Genomic DNA, 12,867 nt, shown 5'->3' on the forward strand with positions numbered 1-12,867 from the left:
TGATGTGTTAATAATCACTAGAAATTGCTGCAAATATAGTGAAACCGCTGTCTATCCTACTTAAACCCATTCAAACATATTGACAGCGCGGAGTTGTTTGGAACTATTGAGAGCTCCTCGAACCACGTGACACGCGAGAGCAAAGCGTGTCGCAACTCTGTTTCTCAACGGCTCTGTGAGGAACTACATTGTTTGGCGGAAGAATAATGTTTTTATTAATAGCATTACACTTTATTTGCTCTGTTTTATTTTGTGAAACCTTACTACGTATATTGAATAACCGTTTTATAAAAGCAAAAAGCCCCGTGAAGCCGTGGTTTACAGTGAATTTATAACAGCTGTTATAAATTCACTGTAAACCACGGTTTCTTGGGGCTTATTGCTTTAATATACACGGTGTATATACAGGTGCATCTCAATAAATTAGAATGTCGTGGAAAAGTTCATTTATTTCCAATTTGAGTTGAATTACTGAAATAAATGAACTTTTCCATGACATTCTAATTTATTGAGATGCACCGGTGTATATACTGTATATACAGTATATATCACCTCCTAAATATCCACTACTATTCAAAAGTTGGGGTTGGTATGATTTTTGTTGTTATTGGAAGACGCTTCTTATGCTCACCAAGGCTATATTGATTTGATCACAAATACAGTAAAAACTATTTAAATACAGTTCAAACTAATTACAATTTAAAAATAGCTGTTTTTTTATTTCAGTATTCCAGTCTTCAGTGTCAAATGATCCTTCAGAAATCATTCTAATATGCTGATTTGCTGCTTCAAGAAACATTTCTTCTATTAACGAATTTCAGAATAATATAATCAAACTGTACCAGTTTTAGGTTTTTTAAAGAGGCTTTGAATGGCGGTCAGATGTTCGACTGCAGACTGGGCATATGAAGGAGCAAGATTTCAACTAATTCAAGCTTTAGGATCATTCGGAATAAATAATTTGTCACTTCAGGTTCTGTTAGGAAATGGCCCAATGCAATCAAGAATATTTCATGAATTAATTATTTTCTTAAAAGAAACTGATCAATAGAATTTAGGATACAGTTGTAGTAAATAAAGCGGGAATAATTGGCGTTGTATTTTTGTTTTGTTTTTGGCTATAGTTTTCAAACTTCCAATCATTATGCGCTCCACACTCCTTTCCAGTAGGTGGCGGGAATGCACCATTTAAGTAGGTTTGCCAACCGCCATTAAATTTAAAAGAAGAAGAAGACTGCAGCCTGGAGGGCGCACTTCTGCATGTCGGATATTTTTGGATGGTGCATTGTCACCCCCACGACACTGCGTCGCTGTTCTACATTGTAACTTCAGCTTCGCCTGTGCTTTGCCTCATGCTATGCACTGCTAGCAAAAGCAACTATTCGCCACCATCATCAACGAGAAAAGAAAATGGAGGTCATACCTTTGCACTGAGCCCGAAAGCTATTAATGCTAACAAGTGAGTATGCATTTCCAGTTGTTATGGACACTAATGCATGTTATTCTGCCGTTCGTCTGTGCTGAATTCAGAGCTGCAGATTCAGTGTGTCAGTGAACCTCGCGCTCTAGTAATGGCGCCACGAGTCTCCATATTTATTTGATACGATAAGAAAAGATTCTTCCAGGTGGAGTACAACAAAGTTTTGTCTCCAGATCTAATAAGGCTGAATCTATGTTTTGGTATATGAGTTTTAAAAACACGTATGTCTCTCGTGTGCTTGGCAATCACGGTTTTTTTTATTACAGTTTGAATGTACGTTATTCTATAAACTGTTGACAGATTCAGGTACACGATTGCATTATTCCGCCCTGTTTAAATGTGATTACTGCGAATTTTAGATGCAATTAAGATTACGAAGTGGGTGTGTGTGGTTCTCTGGTGTTGCACGAAACGTGTGCATTATTTTGCAGCTTTTGAATCGAAGTTATTATAATGTGAAGTACTTTTCTTCATGAATGTTTGTGTTTTTCTGCACGACTGGAAGATATAGGAAGCTAGTCCGTGCAGATAAGTATAGATATATATGTCTGCTGAGGAAACTATACTGGTTTTAAATGTTTAAAGTCTCCAGCATATTTTGCATGAGTATGAAATATCTCTAAATTAGTTTGCTATTAAATAATAATCATTACGTGTAGACTATAACCTCTTCTCACGTGGCAGCTCTGTGTGACTGACCCACCAGTGCTCTCACTACTGAGATCTCGCAAACGAATCCCTTTTTGAATCGGTCCAAGAGAGTAACGTTAGTCTGTGCGATTCGTTCGGCGTGAAACTCCTGTACACCCACAGTAAACACGCTTATCAATACTGTAGTAAACAGCAGTGTGTACGTACGTGGGGTTTTATGGGACGCCAGGACGTAAGGACCGCGTGACGGCGTCATTACGCGATGACGACAAAGCACCGATTCGCAGAAATTAGTTAGATTTAACACCCATAGTACATACTTTAGAGCCTATTGAGAATTGTATTCAGTTATATTTTGCGCCATATACAACGTAAAGTCTTATGAGCGCGACTGAGGAACAAAATAATGGAATGAAAGGATCTCTTGTGTAAGAGACACTGCGCACGAATGGAATGGAGGTCGCGCTAGCGATTAGCTAAAGCTAACGGGCAAGTAACCAAACGAAATACTCAGTCCTGCAAGCGGTTGTTTTGTCTCATTTTGCGCCTTCTCTGCATTACGCGAATGTGTTTAACCGCAGTTAGGGGTTATGATTGTGCGGAGTTCCTCGTGTCAGTTGTATTTGTGTTACTATGACACTCAGTACTATGGGCGGCCATGCCAGAGCACAGCGAAGCACGTTTGACGACTGGGCCTTCAACACAGTTTATAATGTAACAATTATGCGTGTGCATTTTGTTCCCTGTTCTAATTTGTTAAATTTTGTGTTATCTTAATATTATTGGATAGCAGTTATATTATACAGTGTTATACATGACGCCCAGTATGCGAGATGTGCGGTGCTTTTTCATTACTTGCTTAGTAAATGTGTGTAAGAGGGAATATTGCCCTTATAACACTATAACGTAATCACGAGCTGTCATCTACTTGTTTGTATTTAGGTTTTAACTTTAGTGCAGGGGTCGAACAATATTTTTAGTGGTTGTTTAAGCTAACAAGAAAGAGCCAAATCAAATATATGACATAATCCTGTGTAGAAGATCCACTTGCTCATAGTTTTCTGGTGAACAGGTTGTTTGTTTAAAGGTAGCCTATTAACTGTAGGGTTTTTGTAGACTTGCTAATTTGTAATTTTCATGTCACTCTTAGCCATCTATTCAATGTTTTACCAAATTTATTTTACATAATGTTGAATATAAGTTCTTATTCATTTGATTTTGAGTATCAGGTTTGGTACAAGGTTGGAGTGTGTACGGTGTTTTTTTTTATTTTAGTTTTTTTTTTAAGTGTAACTTGATAGCCTTCCAATTGGTTGAAAAAGAAGGGGCATTCATTGTATACAGAAAGTTATACATGAAGTAAGAAAGTACAGAAAGTTATATGCCCTGATATGTTGATGTAACCACCACCTTAACTTTATAGTTTACTTTTTTTTTTTTTTTTTTTTTTTTTTTGCTGATTTTTAATGTTTCTTTTTGTGTTGTTTTTTAGATCAGTATCTTAAATCGAAGAGTTCCAGTCATCATCTTCATAGCAAACAGGTACAGCATTTCACCACTGTTATTATTATAACCCGACCGATATATCGGTTTGCCGATTTTATTGGCTGATATTAGCCTGTTGCAGATATATCGGCAAATATGCCACCTATATGAACATTTTTTTCCAGAACATAAAATGCTTGTAAATGGTGTAAGTACGTAGTTTGTTCAGCAGAGCGGTCTCCATTGTTTGTTACTGGCAACCTGGATGAAGCGCTTTAAAGCTTAAGTGTATGTAATACCATTGAAACTTTGAACGGCCATATCTCCGTAACGGCGTGGCGGATCCGCACCAAAATCGGGGGATCCCTTCAGCTCGAGGAACCCTCTCGAACGCTGAATCGAAAGTGTACGACTTGTGGCCCCCGCGTCGATATTCCCCGAGGTTCGGGATTTACGGGCGGTTAAATTAGCGGTCGGTCGCTGACCGATCTGGCGATCCCAGGGGGCTAGCGACGCGCGGAGGGTGGTGTTCGAGAGGGCTCCTCGCGCTGAAGGGATCCCCGAATTTGGTGGAGATCCGCTGCTGCGTTCGTGAGATAGTGACACCAGCCAACACTTTCACTTCAGTTAAATTAGCGGTCGGTCGCTGACCGATCTGGCGATCCCAGGGGGCTACCGACGCGCGGAGGGTGGTGTTCGAGAGGGCTCCTCGCGCTGAAGGGATCCCCCGAATTTGGTGGAGATCCGCTGCTGCGTTCGTGAGATAGTGACACCAGCCAACACTTTCACTTCAGTAAGGAGGTCTCTTGTTCAGGCAGCAGCATTCAAGTGGTGTCTTATTCGACCGTAAGTGGCCTGCGAAGTGGACTTCACATGATATTCCGCCATGATTCCAGTTCCAAGGGAATGTACACGTTACCTTCAAAGGGCATTATAGTGCGCGAGACGTGAATTTAAATTGTATTTATTTGCAGAGGTATATTATGTCACACTTCTCTAGTAAGTTTCATCTGTGTGTGAAGACCGTAGCGCAAATCCATGAATGAATGTTCCGAAGTGAAATAAACTTCAACAAAATAAAGTTGAATGGAATTGAATTGAAATAGTTGAATAAACTTCAACTTTATTGTTCAGTGCACTGATGTCAGACTCATTTTGGATAATAAAGTTTAAATTGTTAAATGCCCTGCCTCCATTACATATCTTTGTCACGTCATTGTAAGTGATCACCATATTTGAGTGGTCATTGCAAAAAAAATGTGTTTGTGTGTATATTCTGTTTGTATATACTGTATTCTATATATAGTACCAGTCAAAAGTTTGGACACGAATGGGAAAGTGTCCAAAATTTTGACTGGTACTGTACTAGGGGTGGAACCGTTCAACTTACTCACGGTTCGGTTTGTATCACGGTTTTAGAGTCATGGTTTCGGTACGGTTCGGTATGTGCTATGTTTAGGCAAAAACTATACTGTCAAATAAAAATAAACTACTAGCAACGGCACAAATAAATACAATAGGGTAAAGATACAAATAAAATAAACAGTGTTTTTTTTAGGTAGGTCTAACATTATGTACAGAAATGGAATAAAGTAATGAAATGTAAAACGGCATTGCATATTTCACTCTATAAATTAAAGATTAATCTTTAAAGTTACAAAAGCTATTCAATCAAGAGCAGTGAGTGATTTATTTGTTGTTGCTGTTTGATTAATATTAAGAAAGTGCTGTCACTTTAAGAGAATGCACTGATCCAGTACGTTCAGCCGGCTATGTCTGCTATAGGATACTTACTAAGATGGGCATTTTGACATAATTTTTGTGTGAATTTGTCCATTTAAACAATACTTCAGAGTGAGCTTAATACTTGCGCGTGTTCTGAGGCGCTGGTTTGTGCGTTTCGGATTAGCGCACGCACAAATCTTCTCACTCCGCGCACGAGCTCGCGTCCTCTGGCTCTTAAATGTTTAAACTGGCAAAGCTTAAATGAGTTTGGTTTAAACACAGATATTAACGTGTGCTGTTCAGGTCTCACCTGTGTGCGCGTGCTATCAGCACCCGGGTGATGACGGAATAAATGCTCATATTCCAGCATTCGCATTGAACGAGTGAATGGTTCGTCCATGTTGTTGTAATGTATTGGGAAGCCAGAATGCGCATCCATCAACAGAAACATATATTAGACAAACCGTGTTTGTTTAACGTGTTATTTATAGCAAACCAGATTACAGATGCGTTGTCAGATTTAAGTTGAACCGCGGTCCTAGCGCGTGCTGAACCGTGTGTGGAGAACCGTACGGTTCGATTTTTTCCCGTTAACCGTTCCACCCCTATACTGTACTATAATATACACAAAGAATATTGGCCGATATATCGATATCTGCCTTTTTTACTCCCTAATATTGGTATCAGCCCCCCCCCAAAAACCCATATCGGTCGGGCTCTAGTTATAATGAAACTGCATGGTTTTTGACAACTTAAGTCACACTCTTACTTAGGCCTGTTGCAATAATCAATTAGGCAATGGCCGATTACCGGTTTCAAGGTATACCGCGATTTGAAAAATTCACGGTTTCAAAACCACAAACATTTTCCGTTATACCATCCCTGCAGTATGTGCTATTTTTCATGTCTGCGCAAAGACTGAAAGTGTAGGAATCCCTCAGGTTGAGTGAGAGTAACACGCCCCGTCCCCCTCCTGTTGGTGCGAGCGAGCAGTCAGTCACGTGTGTGTGTGTGTGTGTATGACGGCTGAAAGAGCTTCCCCTGGAACTTGCGCGATCGGCAACCGGCTGTTTTTTGTTTTATTGCAGCTCGTCTCTGTTCTGGACTTGCACAAACTGCGTTGCAATGCAATAATTTTCCAAAATGTAATTTATGTGAAAATATGAAGTGTGTAAACGCCCGTTAACAGGCCCGAGACGCTGAAGACGGACGCAAAGAGAAAAAATACTGTAGCAGGCAGATCACTCGCTGTTCATGATGAACAAACTACTGGAAGAAAATCCTCAATATTGATTTGAGGTTTATATGAATGTGTTTCTGAGGGGAACTGACTTCAGAAAAGTTTAGATGGTATTTTCTTTTCATCTCATCTCTGTATAGTTCATATTAAAGCAGTGTTTCAGCACAGCGCTGCTGTGTTTACAGAGATAACCAAGGAAACACTGTATCTGGTGTTCCAGAAGCGCCTCCTGCTGTCAGAGAGGGAATCTGCGTCTCATTCAGAGCTTCTGCTGTTTGCTTCATTCAGGCATGTAGTATAATTTCACAAAGCTAGTCAGAACATTGTTTTTGCTTCAAATAGGCTTATTATTAAATCAAATTATCTGTATGAAATTATATAACTAAATTGTATGAAATTATATGTTTATGAATTATATAATTAAAATTAAATGTAATTACAGATTTAGGTTAAATAAAGATGTCAGTCTTTATTTTTCTTCTTTTTAGGACGGCAGTAGCTCTAGCAGCAAATCAACCATCCACTTCAAAAGCTGCAGGACAGCCCACAATTCAGCAAACATTTCAGAAACAAATCAAAGAAAAAAAATAAACAAATACTACTGTTCCAAATATTCTGTATGTTGCTCAAAAATAAAATATATTGTGTTCAGTGGTAAAGTTTTTTTTTTATTTTTTATTTTTCCCCCAAACATAAAAAAAAAATCACATTTTAGAGCTGTAACAATAATACCGTGATATTTTTGCTTAAGGTTATCATACCGTCAAAATCTCATACCGGCCCATGCCTATAATCAATATATTGACTTATCGCGCAATATATGTACATGACCTCAATAATTTTTGGTGACGCAATATATCACCCATTATATTTACTTAATGTCACTATGTTTTGTACATTCCACTTGCGCCTGTGTCTTTTGCAGCTTCTCGTACATAGCGTGGTGTAGTCATGAGGTGCTAGTTCAAATTTTAAAAAATGCTTCTACAAAAAAAAGTTTCATCTGCAGATATGGTCTTGTTTAGGGATCTGTGCCCTTGTGCATACGGTCATCTGACTGCCAAGTAGTGATTGTGTGTTTCAGCAATAGTGTGCACCATTAATTTACAGAGAAAAGTAGGTCAGGGAAAAATCTCCATACAAGTTTTTTGTGCATTTTTTTTTTTTTTTTGTATTTGTTACTTTGCACTTTTTGTTAGAAAATGTTTATTTACTATTTATTAAATTTTTTTAAGGTAACTAATATTTTGATACTTAATTTCCATGATCTAAATATTCTTAAAAATTAAAAGTTTGTCATTTGGAAGTGTGTAGGCCGTCTTGCATTATTAGGCTGTTACATTATGATTATATATTCAGTGGCATAAAATGGTCTTTAAAATTACACTAACATCGTTTATCGCAATTATTTTGTATATTATTATACAAAAGTTATCTACTCTTACTGTTTTTGGTTGTGATAATGGTTGGCAATGATTGTGTCCTGGTGACTTGAACCTTATAAATGTAACTTATAACACTTTATCTCCTTTGCCAAATGCGGGTTGGAGCCTGCAGGTGTTGTCTTAGAGCAGGTCTGCTTTTCTCTAGATCAGTGGTTCCCAAACCTGTCCTGGAGGACCCCCTGCCCTGCACATTTTGTATGTCTCTCTAATCAGACACACCCAATTTAGTTATTGCAGTCTCTACTAACGAGCTGATGAGTGGAATCAGGTGTGTTAGATAAGGGAGACATACAAAAAGTGCAGGGCAGGTGGGCCTCCAGGACAGGTTTGGGAACCACTGCTCTAGATCACATTGTTCAAGATTAATACAACCTTTTTGAAAATAATGCATTGCAGCACTTTTCATTTAAATGGCTTTCATTGTGATATGCAGCATAATGAATTCTGTTAGCTTTAAACCAGATGTATTTGATATATTACTATTATAAAAGTCCACCAAAGTAGACATGCTGTTGTATGAAACTCAAAATAATGAAAAGTAATTTTTGCATTGTAATATGAAATAAATTCCTAGTGTCTACAAATGAAAAATGCATTGAATTAATGATGAAAATAGCTGAAAATGCATCAATTGTGGAATTCAGAAATTCTCAATGTTTCACACTGTTGTATGATACTCCGAATACTCAGTTAAATTGTGGAGGTTTTACTGCAAAAGTATTTTTTTTGTAGTTAACAAACTTGATTTATGGGGCAGTCGTGGCCTAATGGTTAGAGAGTAGGACTTGTAACCCAAAGGTTGCGGGTTTGAGTCTCAGGTCCAGTAGGGATTGTAGTTGGGGGGTAATGAATGTACAGCACTCTCTTCCATCCTCAATACCACGACTGAGGTGAGACCCTTGAGCAAGGCACCAAACCCCCAACTGCTCCCCAGGCGCCGCAGCAGCATGGCTGCCCACTGCTCCGGGTGTGTGTTCACTACTGTGTGTGTGCACTTGGATGGGTTAAATGCAGAGCACAAATTCCGAGTATGGGTCACCACACTTGGCCACATGTCACGTCACTTCACTCACTTTATGCATGCCTATGTAAAGTACATGAAGACATTATTTTAGTCTTTAGTCCTTGTCAGAAGATAGTTTCAGGAAAAAATGTATTCAAATTTTAAATGATCAGTCACACAGATTTTGTATTATGAATGTTTCCCAATGATCCTGATTATTTTTTTTAGGAATTTTATTGAATATTACTACTGAATATTGCTACTGTTTTTTTTTTTTTTTTTATATATTACTGTTAGTAATAACTGTTTTCTATTTTAATATTTTAAATGTAAAGTATTGCTCTGATGGCAAAGCTGATTTTTTTAAATCAATTTAATGTGCCCTTGCTGAATACAAGTTTATTTAAAAAAATTGTAATGACCCCATATGAACGGTAGGTAGTGTGTAAATATATTATTTTTAGTGTACTTATTTTACACAACGTGTGTACAATTCACAAACAATTATTTCTTCTTTGGAATTTACAAGTGGAAATTATGTATATTATTATTATTCATATATGCAGAGTTGTGTGCTAAGATGTTTCCTTTATTTGACCAATGTTATGTATAATAAGATTCAGGGGCATCATTCTGTGTTTTGCTGTTTGAACTCATCAACATAGATGACATGGTTTATAGATATGCACTAGGGATGCACTAGTTACTAGGGATGCACCGAATGTTCGGCAACCAAAATTATTAATAAGCGAAAAGACCGAATAAATTGTACCAAACAATGACATGACGCTATCAAATAGCAACCAGCGTAGAGTGAGAGGCGCACACTCTTTATAATGCAACAAACATGTCAGCAGTGTGGAAGCATTTAAACTGTCCGAGAAAGACGCTAAAGTCTTTACAAGCACCAACAGCGAGAGACTGTTTAGTACTGCATCGCATGTCTTCGATGAGAAGAGGAAGGGGTGATTGTTGCTGGTTTACTGTATGATGGCTGAAATCGCGAAATGGCTTTAAACAATTAGTAAATAAACTGCAGAACGTTATGTTTTTCTAATGCATGCACGAATTGCATGTATTCTGACAGCGCTGCACGAACTCGTGGCAGAAATGCTGAGTTCAAAGTCCAAAGCGCGAGGAAAATCTGCGCTGAAACAGTGTTACTCATCAGTTGCTCAGTCACATTTTTATTAATTTTTACTAGGGCTGTGCAATTAATCGCATGCTATTGTCAAGCGCATCTCGTCAGTAAAGCCGGTTCCGTGATTGGTAGTAGATCGCCTTCACATGCTTTCAGATGGTGCGGCATTTAATACACCGAGCTGTAGTTCACTGACAAGCTAGGCAATATCGCATTCATAATCTAATGCGGTTCATCTGTGATTTATGAACACGATATTGCCTAATTGTCAGTGAACTACGAGCTTTACTGAAGAGATGCGCATGACAATCGCATGCGATTAATTGCACAGCCCTAATTTTTACAAGGCATGTGACAATTTAATACGTGCGACGTATTCGTAATCAGACTCATTTATAAATCTGCTGTCAACAAAAAGAAGCATTGAGGTCTTCCTGTGCGTTTTCCGCCAAAATAAAAGTTGACAAAGCAAGAACTCCAACATTCAGAAATGTTAGTATTGCAATTTTATTGTTATATAAAATAAAAAGGAAGACAATAATTGATAAAATTTACAACAGCTGTTAATACATTTATTATAACACACACATAGTGTTCAAATTGGGATCTGTAATATTTTGTAATGTTTTAAAAGTCTCTTCTGCTCAGCAAGGCTGCTTTTTACAGTAAAAAATACATGCCTGATTCAAGAAGGGGGTCTGATTGCCAAATAAATATTATTTTAGTAACTTATTAATTTTAAGTTAAATTGTGCTTTGTTGGTATAATGTCTGCTAGAATGGTAAATGTTTAGTGTTAAATATTTTTTTTAAATTGTTGTTTTGTAATTGATTGTTTTCTTTGAAAAACAAGAGAAAACAGTAAAAAGCACATTTTAGCTATTCAATTTATGCAATGGTGTGAAAAATTGTCAAAATACCAGGGGGATAATCTTGAAAAACAGTGTTCGGCCTTCAGCCCAGTGTTTCATTTTGTTCGGTTTTGGCTTCGGCCAAGAATTTTCATTTCGGTGCATCCCTAATAGTTTCTAGGTTTAGTAGATCGAGGAGACCCATGTCTTTTTGCTTAAAGGCGTAGACCCAGCTACATGCATGCTCTACAATCCGCCTTTCCATTAAACATATTTTATTGGACTGTCCTGGTTTTAATGCATGTACAAAACTTTTTTTTTATAAAGTACGCTCACATTTAGGGACTTGTTTAGTAAGGTTTTACCAGAAAATATATATTTTTTTTATCAATGTTAATTTGCTAATGTTAATTAGGTGCTGTATTTTTGTGTTTGTTTGGTTTTTATTTTGTTTATGTATCTCTTGTATATTGCAACTCAGTTTTTCCCATGATGATAGCCTTAGATGCTTACATGGGATGGGAATAAAAATAACTACTACTACCAGAGGAAGTAGTCAGCCCAAAAATATTTAAGTATTTAGTTTTGAGGAGCCCAGTGTGCATCTTGAACTCAAGCAGAGTTTATGAACAAGAGGAGAATAGTTTCCATCAGTGTTATCCATGTAATAGTTCTGTAGCGGTTATGCTCTAAACAGTTTAGACAATCTTTCACACATTCTTAAATTGTACAGTGTATTTTGATTTGACACAGAACTCTGAATGCAATAAATCAGGGATGGAGCACTTTCAAGCATGTTAAATCCTATTTATATGCCCTATAGACACAATTTACTAAATGCATGATGCACCCATAGGAAAAAAGACACACTGGCACTTTCTACCGGGAAGCCACATGACTTCAGCTGAGAAAACTATGCGCTTCGAAATTTGTAGTAATATTTGGGAGTTGTGCTGTCCATTAAATCTCTCTTGTTTCTTAATTATAGATATTCTGTTTGAAAAATAGTGTGTCTCTGCTATGGAGGAGAGTGTGAGCCCTGAGCTGGCTCAAGCCCCAGAGCCTGAGCTCAGCCAGGATCCTGTGGATACCAGCTCACAAGGTACCCACGGCCCACTCCACTACACTACATACAAGAGAGCCGTGGGATTCACTCCAATCAGGGTTTCAAATTGGGAAATGGCTGAAACGGGATGTAATCACTGAGATTTAAGAGTCTCTTTATCTGTTCTGGGCAGGCACTGGAAAATATTAAATGGCTAAAACCTTTTTTTACAATAATTTTTCAGAATGTGGTGTCACCATATCAATTAAAATGTTTTTTTTAAAGAATAGAATTAGAATAGAGTGCTAGAGTTAGAGAGTCAAATAAAGATGGAAGAAGATGTGTTTTTAGCCGATTCTTGAAGATGGCTAAGGATTGAGTTGGGCAGGTCATTCCACCAGGAAGGAACATTTAAAAGACCGTAAAAGTGATTTTGTGCTTCTTTGGGATGGCACAATAAAGCGACGTTCACTTGCAGAACGCAAGCTTCTAGAGGGCACATAATTCTGAAGTAATGAATTTAGGTAAAGGGGTGCAGAGCCAGTGGTGGTTTTGTAGGCAAACATCAATGCCTTGAATTTTATGCGAGCAGCTACTGGTAGCCAGTGCAAATTGATAAACAGAGGTGTGATGTGGATTCTTTTTGGCTCATTAAAAATTAATCTTGCTGCCGCGTTCTGGATTAATTGTAAAGGTTTGATAGAACTGGCTTATGAGAGTGTAAGTGTGACTTGGAAAGATAAAGTATTTTTAGCTGTATGATGTTTCTCTGTGAGGGTTATTTTAAGATCTGCACCAGGTT

General features: G+C 37.7%; 1 long non-coding RNA gene across 1 annotated transcript; it reads left to right on the forward strand.

The window, feature by feature from the left end:
* Positions 1 to 1,235: 1,235 nt before the first annotated feature.
* On the forward strand, positions 1,236 to 7,106 carry LOC107552067 (uncharacterized). The gene is made up of 3 exons (XR_001604831.1): positions 1,236 to 1,459; positions 3,624 to 3,673; positions 7,070 to 7,106. It is a non-coding gene; the product is annotated as an uncharacterized lncRNA (long non-coding RNA).
* Positions 7,107 to 12,867: the final 5,761 nt, after the last annotated feature.

Source organism: Sinocyclocheilus grahami, unplaced genomic scaffold (genome assembly GCF_001515645.1).
Source record: "Sinocyclocheilus grahami isolate Dianchi unplaced genomic scaffold, SAMN03320097.WGS_v1.1 scaffold2.1, whole genome shotgun sequence".
NCBI classification, from domain to species: Eukaryota; Metazoa; Chordata; class Actinopteri; order Cypriniformes; family Cyprinidae; genus Sinocyclocheilus; species Sinocyclocheilus grahami.